Raw genomic sequence first — 24819 nt, forward strand, 5'->3', positions numbered from 1 at the left:
CATTTTTTTGGGTCCATGCATGTCAACCTCTACCCCTATGTTGGTATTTAGCCCCAAAATGAACTTCCTTGCTTGGCCTTCTTCATCTTTCTAGTACATAGGTACATATTTAAGCAACTTGGTGAACTTATCCCAATATTGTTGAATGGATAGGGGCCCTTGATGTAGATTATGGAATTCTGTCACCTTCTCATCAAAGAACAATTGAGGGAGCCACCTATCTCAAAAGTGGTGAACAAATTGATCCCATGTGATCGTATCCCTACTATACCCATTTTGTTCCTTGGTGTTGGTCCACCAACTAGTTGCCTCCCCTGTGAGTTGATAGGAACCCCATAAGGCTTTGGTTGTTTTGCTAAAATCTCTTAGTTCAAAATACTTTTCCATTTCATTTAGCCAATTCTCAGCTCCTTCACCAATTTGCCTCCCATCAAACTTAGGAGGGGTGATTTTCTTAGAGTCCTTGGAGAGTTCCAATATGTTATTTTCCTTCCTATTACCCACCATATTCCCTTGATTGCTACCAGGGTTTCCATTTTCAGTACCACTTCTATTTTCAAAGTCATTCTGCTTTTCCCTAAGGTCCTACATTGATTGTTCCAAGAAGTTGATTTTATCTCTTTGTTTGGTTAAAAGGTTGATTATAGCTTGGACCCCATCTTTGTTATTTACTGGGTTGTGTCGATCCTCTTCATGGTCTTCCTCATGGTTTTCTTCATTGTTTTCCTCATGGTTTTCCTCATGGTTTTCTTCCCTTTGACTCCTAGTACATCTTCCATTACCCCTTCCTCTTCCTCTTGCCATTCTAGGTTTTTACCTGAAAGTTAAATTATGTAGTTAGTTCTTGATTTAGGATTTTAAAATTTAATTTCTACCATTGCAAAACATTCCCTTAGTTGAAAAAATAGATGTGAGCACAAGGCCTAGATTTGAACCTTTGCTCTGATACAACATGTAATAACCCACCATAATTAACTCAACAAAATTGACAATTCTTTTTTTGTGTGTGTTTAATTTAATCATTGTGTTTGATTCAACTGCATACTCTGCACATCCATTCATTTGGATTAGGCATTCATCCATCTGGGATGAGCATCTAACCATACGGGTTAGACATTTGTCCATATGGGACATAAGATTTTATCTATCCAATATGGGATAGGCATCTACCCATACAAGGTAGGCATCTATCCAACCGACATAGGAGGTGCTCTGGCCAGAGAATTAGACTCATCGGGACCATTCGGGTCCTGAGCCACTCGCTAAGTACTACACTCTTCTAACAGAAGTGCATCGAGGTCACCATTGTTAGGAGTAATTGAATAACATAATACAAGCTTGAATTCTGCCTCGGAATTTGGCTTAAAGCCTCGGGAAGTCAAGCGAATCCATACGGGATTCCTTCCGAGTATGCATTGAATTACTTTTTCCAATTTTAATTATCTTATCTTTCAAAATAGGATTCTTACTCAATCTTTCTTTTTCCAAGCCTAGACCCCACCACGAACACCTGAGTACGAGGGACAACTCCATCCCAAGACTGCGTACAATACCCACTTCGGCACGGGATCAAGGCGTAAAGTATGTAGTTCTATTTTCTACTCTATGGTTTGATTTAAACTGATTAGTGGGTATGCAACCCTTTCTAGGGTCAATGTCCCAAATAGTTTCTTTGTGGTTGCTACCCACGATGGTAGCACTTAAGCAAAGGATCAAGATGGCCTATTGCTTGTGGCCTAAAACAACTAGATCCTAATTCTTATCATGAGCATGACCCTTGACCAATTGCCAATCGACAACAACTATTTGAGATTTAATCAACTTCGTAAAATTATTTCACCAACATCCCTATAGGGGTTTGTAAAGCGGAAAATCGAACCCTAGGTGTTCTTCCCCGCACCAAGGAGAAAGGAGGTCACTAGGATTGATGGTTTTCACTTAGGAGGGACTTTACATTCAAAAGAGGGGTTGAAACCCATAAGATACAATCCCACACAATGCAGGATTGAATTCTAAATGAGTTTCAAGGGTTGAGACATCAATGATACCCTCTTTTGTAAAGAATGTAGATAGAAAGATTGAACTAGGAGTACATGTGAAGTAGGAAAGATTCGCTTGTAAACAGAGATAGAGACATAGGATGAAGCTGCGGACCTGAAATTAGCAGTAAAATGTTGAGATGATGTTGTTTTGCAAATTTGAGCGAAAGTTGATGGGACAATGGCACCCGGAGTGCACACGGTCCTCCGAAAAATCCGCGAAACGAAGGGGGATCTGTTCGTCTCTGCACACGGATTCCAGATCTTCAATTACAGCCGCGTACCTGCAACCTACACACAAAAAAGAGAGGATGATTGGGGGGTTAGGGACTAGGGGTTTTCCTTTAGGTCAAACCCTGGTTTTGGAATTAACCAAGAAATGAGAATGCTGTAAATGTAAATGTTTGTAATGTAAACAAGTATTGATACCTTGTTGTAAGAATGTTTGTATTCTTACATGCGAAGGTGTAATGAATGTTGTATTTTGTATGTTGTAAGTGATCTCCTCTTCAATGGTTGAATCCTTGTCTTGAATGCAACACTTAGCCTTGAATGGAGACTTAGAATGCTCAATTGCTTGAAGGAATGCTTGAATGCTTGAATGTTTGAATGTTTGAATATCGCTTCCACCTCTTGCTCGCATATATTTTTCCTCTCTCTTTTGGGAGAGGGAATGTAGTTTATATACTTGTCAATTAGGGTTAGGAGACTGATTTTTCTGACCTTAAGCTGACCTAGAAGCATTATTTTCTGAATTGCAAACTTAAAGACCCGATGCCCAACAAGAGACTGGGCCCAAAATAGGGCCAGGGACTAGGGCGCTAGGCGCCATGGTCCCACCTCCTGGGACAGTAGGGTGCAAGGAAGGATCAGGCCAAGGTGCAGAAATATGCAGTTTTTGGTGTCATAAATAGGTTTTGGGGTCTCCATTCAGGTTCAACGTTGCGCCACCATTGTGAAGACCCAAATGCAGTCGAAATTGCAAGTGTCACAATTTTAGGATGCTACATTTAGCCCCCACTTTAGCGGGAGTATAAGCGTATGCCCATACTTCCAGTAAATTACAAGGAAACAACATTGAAAGAATTTCACCACGTCAATGAGGCAAGATACACCAAGCCCCCAGTGGACTAAGGATCTTATGCCTTCGATTGACAAAGTAAAAGGGAAGATCACGAGGGAGAACCATGACTATCAGTAGTAAGGTTCCCTCACTATGAGTCATGCAAGAAAAATATCAAAAATTTTCAAGGCAAAGCTAAATTTGCCAAGAAATTTTCAAGTATCTTGAAGAGATATGAACAGTGTGTATGCCCCCCTACGTTAAAGTGATCGCACAGGCCTCATCGGGGGTGATTGCTTTAAGGTAGTGATACATATAGGAAATGAGAAAGGAAAGGAGCACGTTATCACAAGGATTTAGCCCCCAAGAGTGAGATAAGTCCAAGGATAATAGACACAAAACACAAAGCACAAGGTGACTTCACTTTCCTTGGGGTCAGTATGCTGTATGATAATTCATGTATATCATATGTATGTATGCATAATTGTTCTTCATTCCCCAATCAAGGAAGGTCACCTAGAAGAAGGGAACACATGTGTCTTTTGAGTCAACATGAGAGAGACCAAAAGAGATCTCAATGCTTTGCATCGTCCTCAAGTAGACAACACTAAGGACAACAAATAGAAGAATGAGAATAACACATAGAAGAAGTAACAAAAGAGATCAAGAGAGGAGGAGAGAGTTTGCTATGCTAATGAAACTAGTCTAGTGCGTCATCCACCCCCTGATCTTGCTGATCAATATTTCAGGAAGGCAGGAAACACGCTAGAGGAGGAACATCCAACATAGCAGATGGAGCTATCACAAGATCCAAACAAGGGCTATGTTCATGTTCCAAGCCACGTTGTTCTTGTCTAGGAGCTAGGATAAGTGCTTTAGAAAATTCATTAGATAAATGGTTATCAACATCAACATATTCATATTCACTATCAGAACGAAGAGAAGTAACATTTTCATCATGAATAAAATTTTCATCTATATCATCATCAAGATTTATAAAAATAGGATCTTTAACTCGCACAGGATCAAGACCATCATGCATCTTATGTTTAGGAGATTTTGGCTCAATTTTCGGCTAAGGAGAAAATGGAATAATGCTAGCTGAAGGTGTTTTTGGGGATTGCAAAGTTTGAGAAGCAGCTGCACAAGCTCTAAGATGATGCTTTCATCGACGTTCACGTGCAGAATGATTTCGTCTAGTCTTAGTAGGAAGTTGAGAAGATTGAGGAGGAGGAAAGTTCTCATCCTTATCACTTGGGTGTTTGGGTTGTGATCTCTTAGGTTGAATAATAATAGGAGAAGAGGAAGGTCTCTTCTCTCTATAAGAGGAAGGAGGAGGAACTGCTCCATATAAAGGAGGAATATTTGGTTTAGGAAGGAGACCAAGTCCATCATGACGAGGAGGTATAGGTCTACTTTTAGGAAGTTTATTAGATATAGACATAGTAACATCCATAGGGATGGGTTGGGAATCTTCTTGAGGGAAGACATTAGTTTTATCTTTCAAAGGAAGAACTTCCTTCTCAAGAACGATAGGAATATCAAGTTTGGGTGTTCAAGGTTCACTTAGAGATAGGATCATATCTTTTTTCCACTTTTGATAAGATTTGAAAAGATGATCGCTTCACGGTGGAAGAGATTGGAATTGTTTAGGCCAAAAATAATCAATAGGAACGCTAGAAATTCTTTCAGCTGGTTTAAAGAGACTATGATTGACAGTAACAACTTCACCATTATGGGGAAATTTCAAACACTTGTGAATAGGAGAAGCAATAGCTTTCATGGAAGATAGCCAAGGATAGCCTAGCTTCACATGAAATTGTTTGGACGATGGAATAATAGCAAAGCTCACATCAAGGGATTTGTTATGGACCTCAATAGGTAATGTAATAGAACCAATTGCAGGAGAAGAAAATGCATCAAATAATTTCACAACCACATTTGTTTTGTCATAGATCACTTGATTCAATTACAAAGTAAAAAGAAATTCTTTAGTAATGACATTAACCATGCAAGAAGGGTCAATAAGCATTCCATGGCAAGGTGTATTCTTGACTTTTGCAACTATATATAAAGGACCATCAGGTGCCCTAATAGTTTCACTGGAATCAAATGTGATGGAAGGTTCTTCAGGGATTTTTTGTTGTTCCACAAAGTTAATCACATTCGGAGTCATAGACACAAGACTATCAGGTGAGAAAGAGGAATCATTAGTCTCAATCACATTAGAGGTATGAGAAGGTAATGGATCAGTAAAAATATTAAGATTTTGGTTAGGAGGAGCTACAGATGTGTTGCCTTTATCATTCACACTAGAAATAGAGATAGTATTATTATCAATCAAATCTTGAATTTTACCCTTTAAAGAAAAACATTTTTCGGTATCATGCCTAGGTTGACGATGAAATTGACAAAAAGATTTGTTATCAAAATAGGGTGAATTAATCTTTGCAGGATCTATTTGCTTTATAGGAGGGAGAGTAAGCACATTTTGTTCCAATAACTTATTCATAATACTATGCAATGATTCATGCAAAGGAGTAAACTTTCTTTCTTTCTTGAAAAACTTAGAAATAGGAGGCACACCTGATGCTGCATTCACATTGTTGTTGATGATGTTTTCATTGAATTTAATGGACTCTCTATTTAGTTTAAACTTCCCAAATGGTTGTTGACTACTATCACCCTTATCACTCGGAGCCATAGGATTTGCTTGTTCCATTTGACTCACTATCAGTTGATAATTGTGAAGAGTTGCGCACAACTATTGGAAAGAAGTAAACTCAGAAAACAAAAGTTTTTCTCTAATATCTTTTTGTAAATTAGAAATAAATATTCTTTGAATATCATTGTCAGGTACTGGAAAAGGAATTTGAGCATACAAATGCTTATATCTACCAATGAAATCAGTCACTTTTTCTTTAACACCTTGTTTACAATGCATTAAATCAATCAAAGTAACTTTAGGACTTATATTGTTTTGAAATTGTTGAATAAAAGCATTTGCAAGTTGTTGGAAAGAAGTAATAGAATAGGAAGGCAACGAGCAATACCATTGTAGAGCCTTGTCTCTTAATGTTCTAGTAAACAGTTTTGCAAGCAAACCTTTGGTCATGAGCAAAATCAGTACATATTGTTTGAAAGGTCTTAACATGTGTTAAAGGATCACCTTTACCATTGTAAAGCTCCAATTGCAGGATTTCAACATGCTTAGGGGGAATAGCTCAAACAATGTCAAGAGAAAGTGGGCTCGCAACATCAAATGTGGGTACACTAAACTTAGATTGATTCATAGAGGCAATTTGTTGCTGTAAAGAAGAGACAGTTTGTGCAAGATTGTTAATGGTCACTTCAGTCGAAGAGTTCATATTAGATGTGTTAGATTGTGATGGAGGTATTATGTTATTGAAAGAAGGTATTGATTGAGAGTAAGGTGGCGGGACACTATGATAGTTAGTCATAGGAGATGATTGGAAAGGAGGAACACTACAAGGAGGAATGGAATGGTTAAATGAATTCCCCCTTGTGTCATGTTCATTTGTGGAGATGTAATAGGGACACTCATTGAAGGAATGAATGAAGAAGTTGGATTGAATGAAGGAAGAGGGTTAATTGAAGAAGAAGGATTGCCCCCATGATTGGTGATCATAGGTGGAATGTCTTGTATTGAAGTAGTCATTATGTTTGATGTAAAAGTAGGTATACTAGCAATAGAAGTTGTCAAAGGGATAGAATGATTGACTTGAGTAGGAGGTTGTGTATAACCCAAAGTTTCAGCACAACTCTTCATAGGCATCACATTCGAATCCACAATGTGTGCAATACTACGCAAAATATCAATTCCATTCTTATCATTTTGAACCATACATTTTAGACCCTCAATTAAGGGAAGAGCTTGACTATCGGGCTATTCTTGAGACATCCATTGTCGAAAATCATCAAATTGGTTATCCAATTTCGAAAGTTGTTCTTCAGAAACCTCATGGAGAGATTCTTCATCATTAAGAGGATTAGAGGAATTACCCATGTCCTCATTAAAAAGGCCATTCAAATTAGGTTCCATCTCCTCAGTAATTAAACCTTGGAAAGACTTAATTCTAAGGCTTCGCCTAACGGGAATAGTGTAAGTAGGGCTTATTGTTGTAAAACTCATGCACTAAAGAGAGAGAGAAGATTTTGAATTTAGAGGTAGAAAATTTCAATAAAATCAGCCAATCTCCTAGATTTAAGCTGTTAAATACAATCAGGACAATCTCCCAAAATTTTGAAAAAAATGTCAGGGACCGTGGCGAACGGAGTGCACACGGTCCTCACAACTTGTTTCAAAATTTTCAGGGATGAAAGTTATGATGATTTTAAAGCTAATCTGAAAAAATTGAGTGATTTTAAGATCTGTAGATAGGCCAAATTAAAGTTGCAATCTCAAAATTGAACCCTACCAAGATTGTTGAAAAATGCAAAATTTGAATTTTGAAAAAGAGAGGGAAACTGAAACTTTGACTTTTATGATTTTAGAGGGAATACTAAAAGCAATGCAGGTTTTGAAATTTAAAAATTGACTCAATTTCACGCAAAATTCAATTTTGAAAGTGGAAATCAAGGTCGTTGCAATTAAACATTTAATTTCAACAGTCACAAAATGCAAAAATTTGAATGAATACCAATACACTTTTCAGATTTAGGATAGTAAGAAGCACAATTTTGACATGAATTTTAATTTCAACAATTTTTGAATGATTAGAAGCCTCAATCCAAGCAATCACTAGACCAACTTTGACTTTAATTTTGAAAGTGTTAAAATTGATGAAATCAGCCAAGATTCTGGATTTTAGCAGAAAAATACAGTAAGATCTAGCTCCCGAAATTTTGAAAAAAATGTCGGGGACAATGGCACTCGGGGTGCACACGGTCCTCGCAACTTTTTTTCAAATTTTCAGGGATGAGAGATATTATGATTTTGTTGCGGAATCCAAAGTTACAGCCGATTTGGAGGTGTTTTGATCAATGAAATCATCAGTCAAAGACTGAATCAAGAGGGTTTTAAAAATTAGGGTTTTGACACTTAACCACTTAATTTCCAAAATTAAAGTACAAATATGATTTGACAATTTGCAATAGGAGGGTAGATCCAAAACAAGCATTAACAATTAAACATTTCACAAGCTTAATTACTAAAAAGAAAATTTATTGTTTTGTGCAATTAACCTCTAAAATTTGCAAAAGATCAAACATGGAAATGTAATTAAGAATTTTTTATTTTTTTCAGATCTAACCATGAATAATCAGAATTAGGATGTTCACGTTGGGTTCACCAAAATGTAAAGCGGAAAATCGAACCCTAGGTGTTCTTCCCTGCACCAAGGAGAAAGGAGGTCACTAGGATTGACGGTTTTCACTTAGGAGGGACTTTACATTCAAAAGAGGGGTTGAAACCCACAAGATACAATCCCACACAATGTAGGATTGAATTCTAAATGAGTTTCAAGGGTTGAGACATCAAGGATACCCTCTTTTGTAAAGAATGTAGATAGAAAGATTGAACTAGGAGTACATGTGAAGTAGGAAAGATTCGCTTGTAAACGGAGATAGAGACACAGGATGAAGCTGCAGACCTGAAATTAGCAGTAAAATGTCGAGATGATGCTGTTCTACAAATTTGAGCAAAAGTTGATGGGACGATGGTGCCCGGAGTGCACACGGTCCTCCGAAAAATCCGTGAAACGAAGGGGGATCTGTTCGTCTCTGCACAAGGATTCCAGATCTTCAATTACAGCCGCGTACCTACAACCTACACATAGAAAAGAGAGGATGATTGGGGGGTTAGGGATTAGGGGTTTTCCTTTAGGTCAAACCCCAGTTTTGGAATTAACCAAGAAATGAGAATGCTGTAAATGTAAATGTTTGTAATGTAAACAAGTACTGATACCTTGTTGTAAGAATGTTTGTATTCTTACATGCGAAGGTGTAATGAATGTTGTATTTTGTATGTTGTAAGTGATCTCCTCTTCAATGGTTGAATCCTTGTCTTGAATGCAACACTTAGCCTTGAATGGAGACTTAGAATGCTCAATTGCTTGAAGGAATGCTTGAATGCTTGAATGTTTGAATGTTTGAATATCGCTTCCGCCTCTTTCTCACATATGTTTTTCCTCTCTCTTTTGGGAGAGGGAATGTAGTTTATATACTTGTCAATTAGGGTTAGGAGACTGATTTTTCTGACCTTAAGCCGACCTAGAAGCATTATTTTTCGAATTGCAAACTTAAAGACCCGATGCCCAACAAGAGACCAGGCCCAAAATAGGGCCAGGGACCAGGGTGCTTGGCGCCATGGTCCTAAGGGACCAAGGCACTAGGCGCCATGGTCCTGAAGGACCAGGGTGCTGGGCGCCATGGTCCCACCTCCCGGGACAGCAGGGTGCAAGGAAGGATCAGGCCAAGGTGTAGAAATATGTAGTTTTTGGTGTCGTAAACAGGTTTCGGGGTCTCCATTCAGGTTCAACGTTGCGCCGCCATCATGAAGACCAAAATGCAGTCAAAATTGCAAGTGTCACAATTTTAGGACGCTACAGGGTTTACTATAGTTTAACTCAGAGGATGAAAGATCATTTTAGAATTATCTTATTAAATTATCGATCCAAGGGGGATTACCCGCTCCTTGGATTTTAACCTCCAAGTGTCCCTTATTACTCCCTGACGATTTATAGGGACGATGCCACAGATGTCGTTGATGTAGCTTTATTAGGTGTTAAGTGCAGTAGTTCAACACGACGACATTACCCGTAAGCATGACCTAGAGGCACCTTATATACCGAATGCTACTAGGTTTTGGTTTCCATCTTCCTTTATTTAGTTTTCTAACTAAGAAGCTATGAAAACATCATGCTTGAAAACAATTACTAATTGAACGTGCATAATTTTAATTGATTGAAATAACTACTTGAGTTACGTAGAATAAAAACCATAACTTGAAATATAACTTGCATATGGAAACTTGCATATTAGTAATTACATGTGTACTTGCATGGAGATGATAACTTAATAAAAGTAATTAATCTATAAGTAATTTGCATGATATAAGAATAGTGTAACTTGTGTGTATGATTAAGCAATCCAAAAATAGTAATTAATTTAGACCTTCGATACAATCATATTAATGTGAATTAATTGCTAAAGGCCAACTAAGTGCCCCAATGAATCTTAAATGGATTAAATAGCTCAAATTAAGAGAATATAATCTACAATTATAAAATTTACTAAGGATAAATTAATTATGAACTTGCTACACAATAATCCCCAAATGTTTCCTAAGTCGAAATTCAATATCTTAAAATTTATACTAAGGGAAGAATCAACATTTCCTAAATGCCATTATTAACAAAACTTAAAATTTAAACTAAAATAATTAATAGCAATTAACTTAGATTTTTAACCCAAGTAATTACTAAAACTTCAAATTGCAAAATATATAAATACTAACTATAAACTAAATAGGTGATTTTTTTTTTTGAAATAGTTAATAGGGGTGCGGGGTGGGGACCACGGGTCCCATCACCCCTGCGTTCCTACATGCGTAGGCCCGCAGGGTTGAGGGGACATTGCGGGCCCCTCCATTCCCCCTACGGCCACTGCTGTGATAGTGACCGCAGGGGTAGTGGAGGGTACCACTGCCCCCCCGGTGGTTACAATAATTGTCGTCCCTACATGCCATCTGCTAATTGTTCGAAATATTTTTTGAATGTCGTGCCAGTTCGCATTACAATATTTAATAGATTTTAACGTTTGAAATAAATTATATATATATATATATATATATATATATCTATATATATATATATATCTATATATATATATATATATATATATATATGTAAGAGGATTGCATTTCCAGATTATTAAATTACATAAAGAAGAGCAGATAACAGGTATGTGTATAAAAGAATATTAAAGTAAGAGAGAATAACAAATTAAGTCCCAGGGACAAAAATATAATAACCAGAGAAGGATTTATTTATTCATTCACAGAGAGATTTATTTCTTTACACAGAGAGATTTATTGACAGAGAAAGATTAATTTATTCATTCATAGAGAGATGTATTCCTTCACAAAGAGAGATTTATTCATAGAGAAAGATTAATTTATTCATTCATAGAGAAATTTATTCCTTCACACAAAGAGATTTATTCCTTCACACAGAGAGATTTATTTATTTTTATATTCAATATCATCTAAGAGAAAATAGAAAAGCAAAAATCCGATTCTCTACCTTTTAAATAGATTAAATAAGATATACAAGAGAATTCTACATTTGTATTTAAAAGAGAAGGGATTATAACATTGTATTTCTTTAAAAGAAACAAAAATAGATTTTTCTTCTTATCTAGCCATTGAGAAATGATTTCTTCAGAATACTATATGCAACCAAAGAATCTAGAAACTATATATTTTAATAAATACAAATTCCTCATAAGATAAAGGGAGAGAACCTAGTTTACTGAAGCTTGATGTTGAGTCCTCTAGCTATCCTTTGATCTTTCCTTGCAGCTTGAGATATATCCTTCAACCAACAACTAAAAAAAAATCCTGCAAAAAAAATGAGACTACAAAAAAAAACTTGGGAAATTTCCTTCAAAACATAATCAACTCCCTTCTTTGAAACTTGCCTACAATTTTATAAGAAAATTCCCTCCATTCCACTATCTAGAAAATGTAATTAAAAGGGAGATTCTTTCCCAATTTTGGACTTCATGCAATTGATTAAACTTAGTGGGGGAGTTACATGCAAGTTGGTGGAGAATCCTCTAGAAACTTCTTATTCTTCCTACAACATGTGCCATAATTGGATGTGGAAAATAAAATAAAAATAATATATATTTTCCATGTGTGTGTGTGTGTTATTATTATTTTATCCTTTTATAATATTCATTCAATCATTTAAATAGCTTATCCAAAAATATAATAGAGTTGTATTTTAAATCCAAAAGTGATAAAGGAGGGTTGTGACAGCATGTGTCTACAATAGAGAATACTACTGATATTTTTACTAAGTCATTACTTGAAGAGACATTTTTCTTTTTGAGAAGCAAGTTGGGGGTTTTTGCCCCTCCTAGTGAGAACTAAGATGAACTGAGTTGCATCAATCTAGTGGACTGCATAGTCTTATCCTTTATCCAAATTGATGAGTTAGGACTACTAGTTGGCTGGAGTAGTCAATGTGGTGCTTTTTGATGCTCCTTTTGGGGAGAGATGCTTATCTCTTTGTCAAAGGGAGAGTTTGTTGAGGAGAGATGTTTTTTTTTCTTTGGCATTATTGTCAAAGATAGAGAGATGCATGCAAAAAACTGATTCTATCTTTTAGGGGGAGCTTTTTATTGGAGTTAATTTCTTTCTTTGCATTGATTGTTTTTAACATCGATATGTTGCCATCAATGCCAAAGGTGGAGATTGTTGTATATTATTCCTGCTAGGATATGTTGTCATCATTGATGTCAACATATACTCGATTATCTGGTGATTGTTGATTGGTCTCTTATATTGGTGATCATGTATTCGGGTATTTCTGGTGGTCTTATATCATTTTTTATTGGTTTTAGTGAACTGGTAATTTGATTGTTCATGTTTCATGAACTCGTTGATGGTTTAGTATTTTGATCAATGCTTTACAGAGTTCAGTATATCTTCCAGTATATTATGGTATGATCAGATTGTGCTATGCGGTTTTGGGAGATTGTTTTGGATATTCATGAGTATCTTCATGCCAGATGGTTCATAATTTGAAGCCATGAAAGTTATCTTTTCTTGTGTTGTTGGTGTTCATGTTTTCTTGAGTTTTGATAAGTTGTTGGTAGAGCTATTGAGATCGATCCTAATGTGTTTTTTAGTGTTTCCAAATAATTTCCTATTTGGTTTGGTGATCTTCATTTGTCATTGTGTATGGTTTTGGCAATTGGTGATGTTGTTCATGCTATATGACTCCTATTTTATGGTGTAGCATGTTGCAGTTATTCTTGGAGATATTTTCGGTGGTGTAATGTATTGGAGATTTTGATTTGGGTCCATGTTATGCCATTTATGTCATAATATTGGTTTGGTGGTTGATATTTGTATCACGTGATGACATTCTTATTATTTGGTATTTTGGTTGAGCCGAACTTACTCTAAGATTGATGATTTTGGTGATCGATATATATAGGTGCATTACTTATGTATTTTCGGTATTGGTGGTGTGTCTATGTTATTAGAGAAGTTTTTTGTGTGAGCTACAATGATTATATCCTTCGGTGTTTAGTTTGAACAAAGATTGAAGTGTTGTAGACTGTTGTGCTTAATTGAAATTGTAATTAGGCATTTGGAGATGTCATTTCTTCAATTCATGTAATTTGGATTGTTGTACACTTATTTATGTAAGTCAATGATACTTACTTGTAGGGTAGTGAACCTTCCCTGAGGATTGCAGCCTTCCAAGCTTATATATTTGAGTAGTGAGATTCAGGTAGTGAACCTGAATGCATGTGCATTCCCCATTGTAATTAATTCACATACTATTGCAGAGTATTATTTCATTGTGGGTAGGGTCCCACCATGGTTTTTCCCTTAACCAGGTTTTCCATGTCAAAATCTTTGTGTTATGTCTTATGTTATTATTGTGTTCATCTTTCATATTGCTACAGTTGAGTAGATCTATTTTTGTGATTAAGTTTTGGTTTACTGGTGACAATTGATTCACCCCCTCTCTCAGTTGTCTCTCCTTGTTGATGCTAACATTAGTTAGAGTAGTAGTTGATGAAGTTTTGAGATTTTGAGATTCTTGTAAAAAGGCGTGTTGGGTGAAAAGGGTAGAATATACAATAATAAAAAAAATAGACGTAGCGGAGAAGAATTTTTTGCAGGTGCATATAACATGAAGTCAGGGCAGTCAATAACATCATAGAAAATGTGTGTGCAGAAAAATCAATAAGTAAAAGGAGAAAATCATAAACAATAAGAAATAGAAGTAGAGAGTAGGAAAAGAGAAGAAAATAGTTTGCAAGAAGAGATAAGTGTTTAAAGAGAAGAGTTGCAAAGCTGTGGTGGAATTAGAAAAAGAAGTAATAGTTGCAAAATAATTAAAGGCAGAAAGCAAAACAGAAAGAAGAGTGTTGGTTGCAGAAAATAGATTGTGAGTTACAAAACTTCATTTGGACAAGGTTCTTAATTGTTATTGAGTATTTTTATTGTATTTCTATGAGTGGGTGCTCAGAGTAGGGGTTCTTGCTCCTTCAGTTGGTGCTCAAAATTATTAGGGATTCATGCTCCTTGACTTGGTTCTCTAAATCATCAAGGGTTGGTGCCTTAATCATTGTAATGAGATTTCTTTGTGAGGTTGGATTGGAGCAGTAGACTCTAACAACTATTCTCACTGAGGCTTTTCCCACATCGGGTTTTCCTGGTATATCTTGTGTCCCATGGTTTGAATTGTGTGTGTGTTTCTATTCTATCTACAACTTTATAATTTACACACTTTTAATTTAAATTTTTTTAATATCATTGATTCACCCCCCCTTTCAGTGATCATTTGTGTTCTTCAAAGTTTGCCATCCTGGATCTCTATAAGTGGTCAAGATTCTTCTGGAGGATCTAGCTCTAATACCAATTGTTGGAATCAATGAACACTGAGAGGGGGGGTGAATAAGTGTTCTATGAATTTAACTTAGATATATGGATCTTCAAAATCATTTAATGCCAATTGAGAAAAGTAAAGTGCAAAAACATATGACAAAGATCAACAACACCATAACACCAAGATATTTACATGGAAACCCAGTTAAGGAAAAAACCACGACATAATTCAAACCCACAATATTAATATACTTTGCTAAAAGTATTCAAATATTGCATAAGGGGAATGTACATGCATTCAGGCACATTGCCTAGAGCTCACTGCTCAAATTACAAATAAGGGCAACAACCCAAAAGGCTCACTGCCTTAGAAATATTTGTGAGAGATTACAATGAAGTTTGAACTATGAATTATATTCAACTAATTCCTTTATATAGTTTCAATTAAGCACACAATTTTGTATCTTACTTAACTTTGCAATACAACTCTGCTATGATATTATGCTTCAATCTAGAGCACAATTCTAACACTTGTGTGCATGAAAATACACACAATCGATCATACCCATCTCTCACATCATCATCATACCATAAAATGACCAAATAAACCTTTCTTATATATATCAACATCACAAACTTAGAACCCTTTCATGTCGACCTCGAGAATACATCACAAAAGATAAAACATGTAATAAGTTGGCTGAAATCCATCTCCAATGCATATACAGACCAAAACAAAACATCCACATACTTTGTAGTGCCTCTCCCTAATTTACCTTTCCTTTTTCTGCATTGATAAACTACTTTGCTATGTTATAGACTATCTTGTGGTGTTCTAGACAAATGTTTATGGTTTAACTCATGATTTAGATGCTTCATTATGGATGCTAGACATATTATGTGTGCTTGTCATTAGGATTTTATGTGGGTGATGATACTTTCCCGATTACTCTATTGGATGGATTATATGCGTTGACATCCATATATAGATTATATGAGTTACGATGTTATGAGGATACTAACCCTTATTTGGTAATTATGATTCTATGCAATGTTTGATGTTATTTTGTGTGACTATCTTTGTGAGTAGAGACGATGTGATATCACTCATTGCGAGCATGATATGTCATCGTGATTCTCTATCACATGCCTATTTATTATGATGTATATGTATTGTATATGTTGTTTTTAGTCTTTGATGCAGGTTTGCAAGTACTAGATATTGACTCCACCTAACCCCATAGGTTTGAGCGTGTCTTTATCCCAATGGCAAGTTTTCAGAGATGACATAGTTTCTCTCACACACTCTAGGTCTAAGTTGTGCATCCTGTCCATTGTGGCATGACGCAAATTGAGGTTAGGGTCTTGTGTTGAGTTCTTCCCTTGGTGTAAGATGTTTAGAATATATGGTTGTTTATTTGGAGATGTGAGATTATTTGATTATAGAATATTTATTTGATTATTTTATTGTGAGGTTGTATTTACCAATTAACATTAATTTAAATGATTATTGGTTTAATCATTGGTGAATTATTGATTATTTGTTTGTCTATTAATTAATGATGATGTTGAGATTGGATTATATTGATATAATGTTTATTGGTTATTTATTTATTCATTTATTTATTTATTTGATGAATTATCAATTATTTGATATTATTGATCTATGTTGATTGATTGTTGACAATCTATTTATTATTTATGTATTTATTGTTGTTAAGCTTTATTTAATTGATAATTATTATTGATTTTTGATTTATTGACTTTATTAAATTATTTATTGTTCTGATTAATTTAGAAAAATAGGTTTTTAGGACCTGAAACCTTTAACAAAGGAGATTAAGATAAGACAATTAAAAGTCCAATGCTTAAGAACCGCTTACAAAATGACTGGCAAAAAAGCCAACTAACCAAAAAGATAGCTAAGATAAAAACAAAAAAAAAATAAGGAAAGCGCTACACAACTATAGTCTTCAGCAAGTCCTTCGTCTTCTTCACCAGCTGGTCATAGGTGGCCCCAACAGCTTTGAGATCTTTTAGGTCCTTGTTAGGTTTCTTTTCTTTCTTTTTGCCTTTGGTCCAGGTTCTGGGTCCTTGAGCATCCCCTATACCTTCAGTGTCTAGGTCAATATCCAGGATCTCCTTCTCTTCATCTAGTTTACTGATGAGAGTATTAGTGTTGCTAGCAGAAATCTTCAGGATGCTTAAAATTTGTTCAACAATACTCTTCAGGCACTCCTCTATTTTTCTAACTTTACTGGTAGTGCTCGAGATAGTTTGTTCATTAGCGTCAACAAGATTTTTCCTTTCCAGCAGATCTTTCTCTATTTTCTCAAATCTAGGGTTGAAGGAGTCTCTTATGTTTTTTAGCTTTTCCAATGGTATTTTTCAGGTCCTCTATGCAATCAGCCATGGTCTTCCCTTCCCCAATGTTGATGGTTTCCAAAATTTGAATTTTGTTACAGAGTTTTTTGTTGTCGTCCACAACTTTCTTGTAGCCAGTTATAAGCCACTCCATAGTATCCATGAAACCTTGCATACCCTTTGAAGGAGGGTTAGGGGGAGGATCAACCTTACCAGGGATATCTTGTTCCTTTTTTTGGGTGTCCCAAATAGTAGTTGTGTCTTCGACCCTAAGAGCCTCGCTCGTGGTCACCTTCTCCAGGTTTTGTTCATCTTCCGAGGTCCTTTCCTGCTTATAAACCTCCAACTCCTTTACATTATCTTCCTTCCTCTTGTGCTTATTTTTGGTCTGGGTGTGAACTTTAGTTTTCTTTTTTAACGACCCTTGAGGGTTCTCCTTCTCTGAGTCTTCAGAGACCTCCTCCTCCGAGGAAAGGCTAATCTAGAGGATTCTGCCTTTAGGTTTTTTACCCTTAGAGGAAGAAGGTCTTGTTTTAATGTGTTTCCTCTTCTTTCCAATTTCATAATCCGAAACATCCATGCTCTCCTCAGAATCACTCGATGGGTCATTGTCAGACTCCTCATCCACTGAAAAGGTAGAGTCAGACCCATCCTCCTTAGACTCTATAGAGGGCTGCATGTGGGCTATTTGATTGTCCTTGAGATGGTCGTAAATAAGGACCATTAAGCCTTGATGCATGGTAGTGTCCCCCATAGGGTTCTCTTTGTAGGCCTTAATAGTGGCATTCATCGAGCAAAGCAGAAAATAAGGAAAAATAACCTTCTCATCATACCTAAAATGATTCAGCAAGATGAAGTGGTAGCCATAAAATTTTGTAAACCTACCATCTAATGTAATGTAGCGCATTAAAACAAAGAGGACCTCCCACTAGGGTTTAACAAAATCCCTAGGTGGGTAGTAAGTTTTACTTAACTTCACCAAGCATTTTTTCTCCTTCTCAATTTCCGGATATCTATCAATGGCCTCCTTACTGACTTTCTTGTCTCTATAGAAGTTGCATCCTTCCCTTCTGAGGCCCGTGGCTTGGACAATAAGGTCTTCATCAATTTCAATAGTCTGGTCTCCCATTTTTAGCATACCCTTTCTCCAGTTTCTATAGAAAAAATTGGTAGCCATGCCATCTCGTCTGTGGAGTCTCTCCATGAATTTCGAAAAACCACCCTTCTGTAGGATGCTCCAAACCTCCTCCTTCTGTTTCCATTCTTTGTAGCTGCTTGGTTCATATTGCCACCTATTACCACCTATATTTTCGCTGTTTAGAGCTGAATTTTGAAACTTGCAGAATGATTTAGCCAGAAAGCTTATCGGAACTATCAAATTTACCTAGAAAGTGTGGGAAGTGATGAGATAAGTATTATAATAAATGAGGCTCTCATTATTATAATAACTCAAAGTACTCCAATTAGTCCTTTTTATTATTATTCTATCCATAAAAAATCTTTGGAATGCTTCTATATCCATCCTTAAAAATGATTAGCCTGACATTTTTAGGGAGTCCTTATTCAATCATTCATCTTTGTTAAACACCGCGTTGGCAGCCCAGTCAGCAGAGCCATTGGCCTCACGGTAGATGTGGGATATGTAACTTTTTGAAAGTGTTGATAATGTCTTTAGCGGCTTCAATGATATTGTTGATTGACCATGAGGGCTTTTAGGTCCCCTTAAGACATTTAATGATATTGTTTGAGTCGCCTTCAATCCATAAGTAGGGAAATTGCATTTTTTAGCAAGGAGAATACCTTGGAGAGCTGCCATTGCTTCAACTTTATGGTTTGTTTGGCTTCCAATTGGGACAACAACCATTTCCTTGCAAATTCCTTTATCATCCCTAAGAATAGCTCCACAACCTGTAGGGCCCGGGTTACCTTTTGCAGCACCATCAAAATTAACTTTGAACCATCCATAAGGGGGGGGTTGCCATCTAGCTTCAAGTCTTTTATTTTAGTTGGGATTAGAACTGTCAGCAATCTTCAAATTCCATGAGATTAAAATATTTGATTCCAGGGGGTTGTTCGAGAAACAGGGACCCTCAATGATCCCAATATTTTCCACAATTGCCCATAGAAATTTCTGGAACACAATATCCTAATTGAGGGATAAGTCCCTGAAGATACGATTATTTCTTTCTTTCCATAGTCCCCACAGGATGTGAGGAAGAGATATCTGCCATAGAGATCTCAAAAAGTAGTTAGTCCAATCAAAATTCCAGGAGGAAAATAGTTCACTGATAGTGTTAGGAAACACCCAATCAATGCTAAAACTCTTAAGAAATCTTTCCCAAACTGAGGCAGAATAGGAACAGTGGATGGCCAAGTGGTCCACAGACTCTTCCTCCTAAAAACATAGAGCACATCTATTAGGGAAGGCAAAGCCTCTGTCCTTTAGGTTGTCTAGGGTCAAGAACTTATTTTGAAGGATGGTCCAGTAGAAAAAATTGATTTTGGGGATAAGACCCTTTATCGAGGCTTTAGACCAGTAAGGATGACCAGGAGGGCTAGAGGAAAGGACACAATGCATAGAGGAAACAGTTAAAGAACCTTTGGGTTCATGTTTCCAAATAAGGGAGTCTTCCTCTTTATTCAACCAGACCAAAGACAGATAGATCTTGAGCTTAGAAGGGCTAGGGTGGATACTTTCAATGTTCTTCCATTTGTTACCAGATGAGTACTCAGCAACTAAGGAGCCAAAATTTCTAATATAGTAGGGAGCATGGAGGGCCCATTCATTGATTTCAGTCAAGGGTTTATCAAAAAGCCAAGGATCCTCCCAGAATTTAATTTTCTTGCAATTTCCTACTTTCTAGATCACTCCTTTAGCAATGCTTTCTTTACACTTAGAGTCATGATTCCATATGTGGGATCCACTAATATTGAATTCCAAATTAATAAAAGAAGAAAGAGAGGAGGACATAAGAGAGTACTTACTTTGCCAGATTTTACACCATTCAGTGTCTGAGTGGAACATTCTCCAGACCTGTTTGTACATGAGAGCTTCATTTAAGGTTCAGATTCTCCTTAGGCCCAAACCTCCTTTACTTTTCGGTCTACAAACCTAGTCCCAAGCCACTAGAGACATTCTTTTCTTGTTCTCAACCCCAGACCATAGGAATTTTCTTTGAATTTTCTCGATTGCGTCAGCATACTTAACTAGGTTTTTGAAAAGACTTAGGGCATAAATTGGTATACTTTGAAGAGAACCTTTAAGTAGTTGGAGCTTTCTAGCATGACTTAAAAGGGCTCTTTTCCAACCAGCTAGTCTTTTATGAAATTTATCCACTAGAGAGCTCCAAAATGGATCAAGAGGTGCAATTCCCATGGGGAGACCAAGATAGGTCATAGGAAGATCAACAATCCTACAATCTAGGATTCTGTTGATTCTCTGTTGTCTTCTCTCAGGAATATTGATGAAAAAAAAATTTCTTTTGACCTAGTTAATAAGTTGACCAAAAGCTGAGGGAAACTTACAAAGAGTACTCTTCAAAATTTTAGCTTCAGAGATACTAGACTCCCCCATGATAATAATATCATCGACAAACTATTGGTGGGAACAAATAAGGTTAGTAGAAGAAGATTAGAGTCCCTTAAAGGAGCCTTGCAAAACCATATTTTCCATTGACCTTCCAAAACATTATGCCATAATGATGAAGAGGATGGGGGATATGGGATCCCCTTGCCTTAGTCCTCTAGAAGCTTGGAAGAAGGGGGATGGGGAACCATTGACAAGAATAACAAAAGAGGCAGAGGTGATAAGCTGGCTGAGGAGGTCAATAACTCTAGTGGAGAAACCAAAAGCCATAAGAACCTTCACAAGAAAAGGCCAGTCAACCCTGTCATAGGCTTTGGAGAGATCAAGCTTGAGGATGAGACCATGCTTATTACCTCTAACAAGAGAATGAATGTTCTCATGGATAGTTATAATAGAGTCAAGAATTTCTCTTCCAGGGACAAAACCATTTTGCTGGTGATTAATCAAAGCAAGAAGGACAGACAAAATTCTAGTTGTAAGAACCTTGGAGATAATCTTATAAAAAGAATTGCAAAGACTGATAGGTCTAAACTTGTCCATAGAGTCAACACCTTGGGTTTTGGGGATGAAACCAATGAAAGTACCATTTATTTCTTTCGAAAGTTTTCTAGCCCCAAAAAATTCCTTGACCCCGTTGGAGACATCTTTCCCGACAATATCCTAGAAATATTGAAAAAAGAACATGGGGAAACCATCTGGGCCATGCACTTTGTTACCATCAAAGGAGAAAACAACATTTTTAATTTCCAAGATCAAAGGAGTGGAAGAGAGGGAGACATTCATTTGGTCATCAATGAGACAGGGGATGTTATGAAGGAAAGAAGTTTGAGCTTCAGCATCAAATCTGTGATCCCTCTTGAGCAATTCTGAGAAATACCTTTTAGCTTCGATCCTTATTTCTTCCTCCTTGACCAACTCCCCATTATCCACCATTAGTTTGGTTATCCTATGAGCTTCTTTACGCTTGATCATCGACATATGAAAGAATCTAGTATTCCTATCTCCTTCCTTAAGCCAAATTCATCTTGATCTCTGCTTCCAGAAAGTTTCCTCTTTAGCAATGATATCATGGTATTTTTTGAGAGTCATTTTCATCAGCAATGGACACAGTACTGAAACCATCTTTCTAAATTTGGGCCTGTATTTTCTTAAGGTCTTCTTGGACTTTACCTTAGGCCTCAAAGATATTCCCAAAGTTGGATTCATTCCAGAGTCTTATGTTATCCTTTACACTTTTAAGCTTCTTAACAACTCTATACATAGTTGTTCCCTCAACTTGGATACTCCACCATTTCTGAATATTACTTTTGATATCTAGGTGAAGGGTCCATAATTTTTCAAATCTGAAGGGGAAGTGTCTCCTTCTATTAATTGAGTCAGCAATGAAGGTGATAGGAAAGTGATCTGACCCAGCCTGAATGTGGGCCGACAAAGAACAAAAATAATGAGTGTACTAGTCATCAGAGATGAGAGTCTTGTCAAGACAAACTTGGATAAGATCATTACCAGTTCTCCTATTAGTCCAAGTGTAATTGCATCCCTGTATTTCCACATCATTGAGAGCCTGAGAATTAATGAAATCCATAAGGGCCAACCTACTTTCCAGCTAGGAGGGACTTCCTCCAAATTTTTCCTCCTCTCTCAAAGGAGTATTGAAGTCTCCCATAACTAGATAGCTAAGATTTCTGAAGCTGTCCCTAGCTTGTATAAGTTTTATCCAGAAGGAATTTATAGCCTTCAAAGTATTGGGAGCATAAATGTTAGTGAGGACCCATGAAGTACCATCTTTTAAACGCTCAAATTTGATACAAGAGAAATTGTATTCCTCAATAAGAACATGTCCTTTGACAGTATTAAGGTTCTAGATGGTTGCTATGCCTCCTGAAGCACCTTCCGAACTACCACCACTAACATTACCATTTTTGAAAAACTCCAAAGATTCAACTTTTTCTCTACTCATTTTGGTTTCTTGAATTAGAAAAACATTAGGTTTACTGTCCCTTATCATATTCCTAATGATTTCATTTTTATGAGGATTATTGAGTCCCCTAGTATTCGAAGAGATAATATTCATAGTTACTTACCAATTCCTAACTTCTTTAGAGTCTTCTAGGTCCCATCTACAATGTTCTTACTAGCCTCCTTGTCTCTAACTTTATGGTTAGAGGGTCGACCTTGGGAAGAGGAGATATCCCAACATCAACTTGAGCTATTCTGATGGATTTCCTTAGAAGAGAGGCTGAGAGAGTGGTTCCTTTCTTGTTTTTGTGTTTTGGTATTTTCCACTCAGCATCTATCTCAGGAGTCATTTCTGGGTTACTGAGGATTTTGGAAATTTCTTGTTCGTTACCCCAGTTAGGGATTCTGGAATGTTGACCTAGTTTTGAACTCTAGTCTGAGTTTGAAAGGTTCATACCCTATATTGCACATTTTTGGGCTTCTTGAATTTCAGAACTTGGCATGAGCAGTGAAGAGTTAGTCTTTTCTTCTTGGGAGCCAGGGATCTCCCCCTCCTCAGGTTGGTCATATTTCTCTTGGAGTTCCTTTCCCGCATAAGTGTTAGCTACCACTTTAGCTATGTCATTTGAAGATTTAGTTTTATCTTTCAGTTCCTCTGTTCAAGTAGTAACCGAGGTGTTGACTTTGGTTGACTCATTTCTCAATACTTCCTGGGTTGAGGGGCTAGAGATAGAAGTTGAGGACACTTCCTTATTCTCCCCCAATGGATTAAAGTGATTATAGTCTTCTTCCTTATTCTTTGAGTTTTTGACTTGCCATACCATTTTTTCTGGAGCCTTTTGATTTTCAGTCTGGGGTTTAGACTGCTTGGATTCTACCTTCATCTTGAGTGGATAGGATTTTGCCTAGTGACCTACTTTTTTACAATGGAAGCATGCAAAGGGGATAGATTCATATTCAATATGTTGTTTCCATTTTACCAACTTTGATACTAGATCTATCTGTTTTGACATATCTGTGTCATGGGATATCCCTACATAGAACCTAGCATGAGTGAGTCTCCCTTTTGAAGCTATGATTGGGTCTATAGAGAGGAGTTCACCAAAGGAGTTTGCAATTCTTGAGAGGATGCTTTCTACCCAATATTCAAGAGGCAAACCTGGTAGCTTTACCCATACTGGAACTTGTGCCAAGAGAGAGTCATTCATGTTCAAATTCAGATGCCATTTTCAAAGAACCAAAGCTCTCTTTCATACCATCTAGGGACTCCCACATAGAATCCTTAATTTGTCTTCTTCACATGAAAAAGTAAAAGACAAGAGGCCTTTAGGTAAAGTTGAGATTTCAACATTACCCTTTAGGGCCCATTTTCATTTAACATAAGCCCTAACAATTTCGACATTAGGATGCAAACCCATAAATTTGCCTACCAAGGAATTCAACATACTATTTATATTATGATCCAAAACCAGATCAGGAATAGAGATAGCGAATTTTCCACCAGAAGGATCAGAAATATTCTTGACAGGAGGGAAAGAGGATTTACTAGATGGTTTAGTTCCAAAAAGGGAAGACCATTTTTTGTTTCTTTTCTGCTCTCCAAGGATTCATCACGTGGGATGGGCCCCCCACTGGACCCCTCCCCCAAAAGCCCAAAGGAACCCTCTATCCTCTCTGGCATAGTACCACCAGTCTGTGGGATGTCAACAAACTCTGAAATGTCCAGAGGCTTATCCTTCTCTCCTATGGGGCCAGCTACATTGTTCTGGCTGCTCCCACCATTGGAACTAGAGTTCCTGCCTTGCAGAGAATTTGAATTTTGAATTTTCCCATTGCCGCTTCCTACTCCTCCTAGCTCTCCCATTGCATGCACTTCTTTTTCCTTAGCAAGATGTTGAACCTAAATATCCAAATCATAAGTTAATTATTTATTGTTATTTATGATTCGATTCTATATTTTATTTGGGGATCCTATTTATAAAGCTTTATTTATTCAATTTCTTTAATTGATTTTATTGGATGATAAATTATTATGTATTGATTGGATAAATGATTTTATCCTTGTTTATTGTGTTTATTGGGATTATGATTTTTATGTTTTATTTAATTTGATACGCTATACTTACCCACCTATTTTATTGGTCAAGGGTAAATGGTAGGTAAATAATATGTAGGTAAATTATAGGGTTTATGTAATATCTCAATTGGTCAT

This window comes from Cryptomeria japonica, chromosome 6, assembly GCF_030272615.1.
Source record: "Cryptomeria japonica chromosome 6, Sugi_1.0, whole genome shotgun sequence".
Lineage (NCBI taxonomy): Eukaryota > Viridiplantae > Streptophyta > Pinopsida > Cupressales > Cupressaceae > Cryptomeria > Cryptomeria japonica.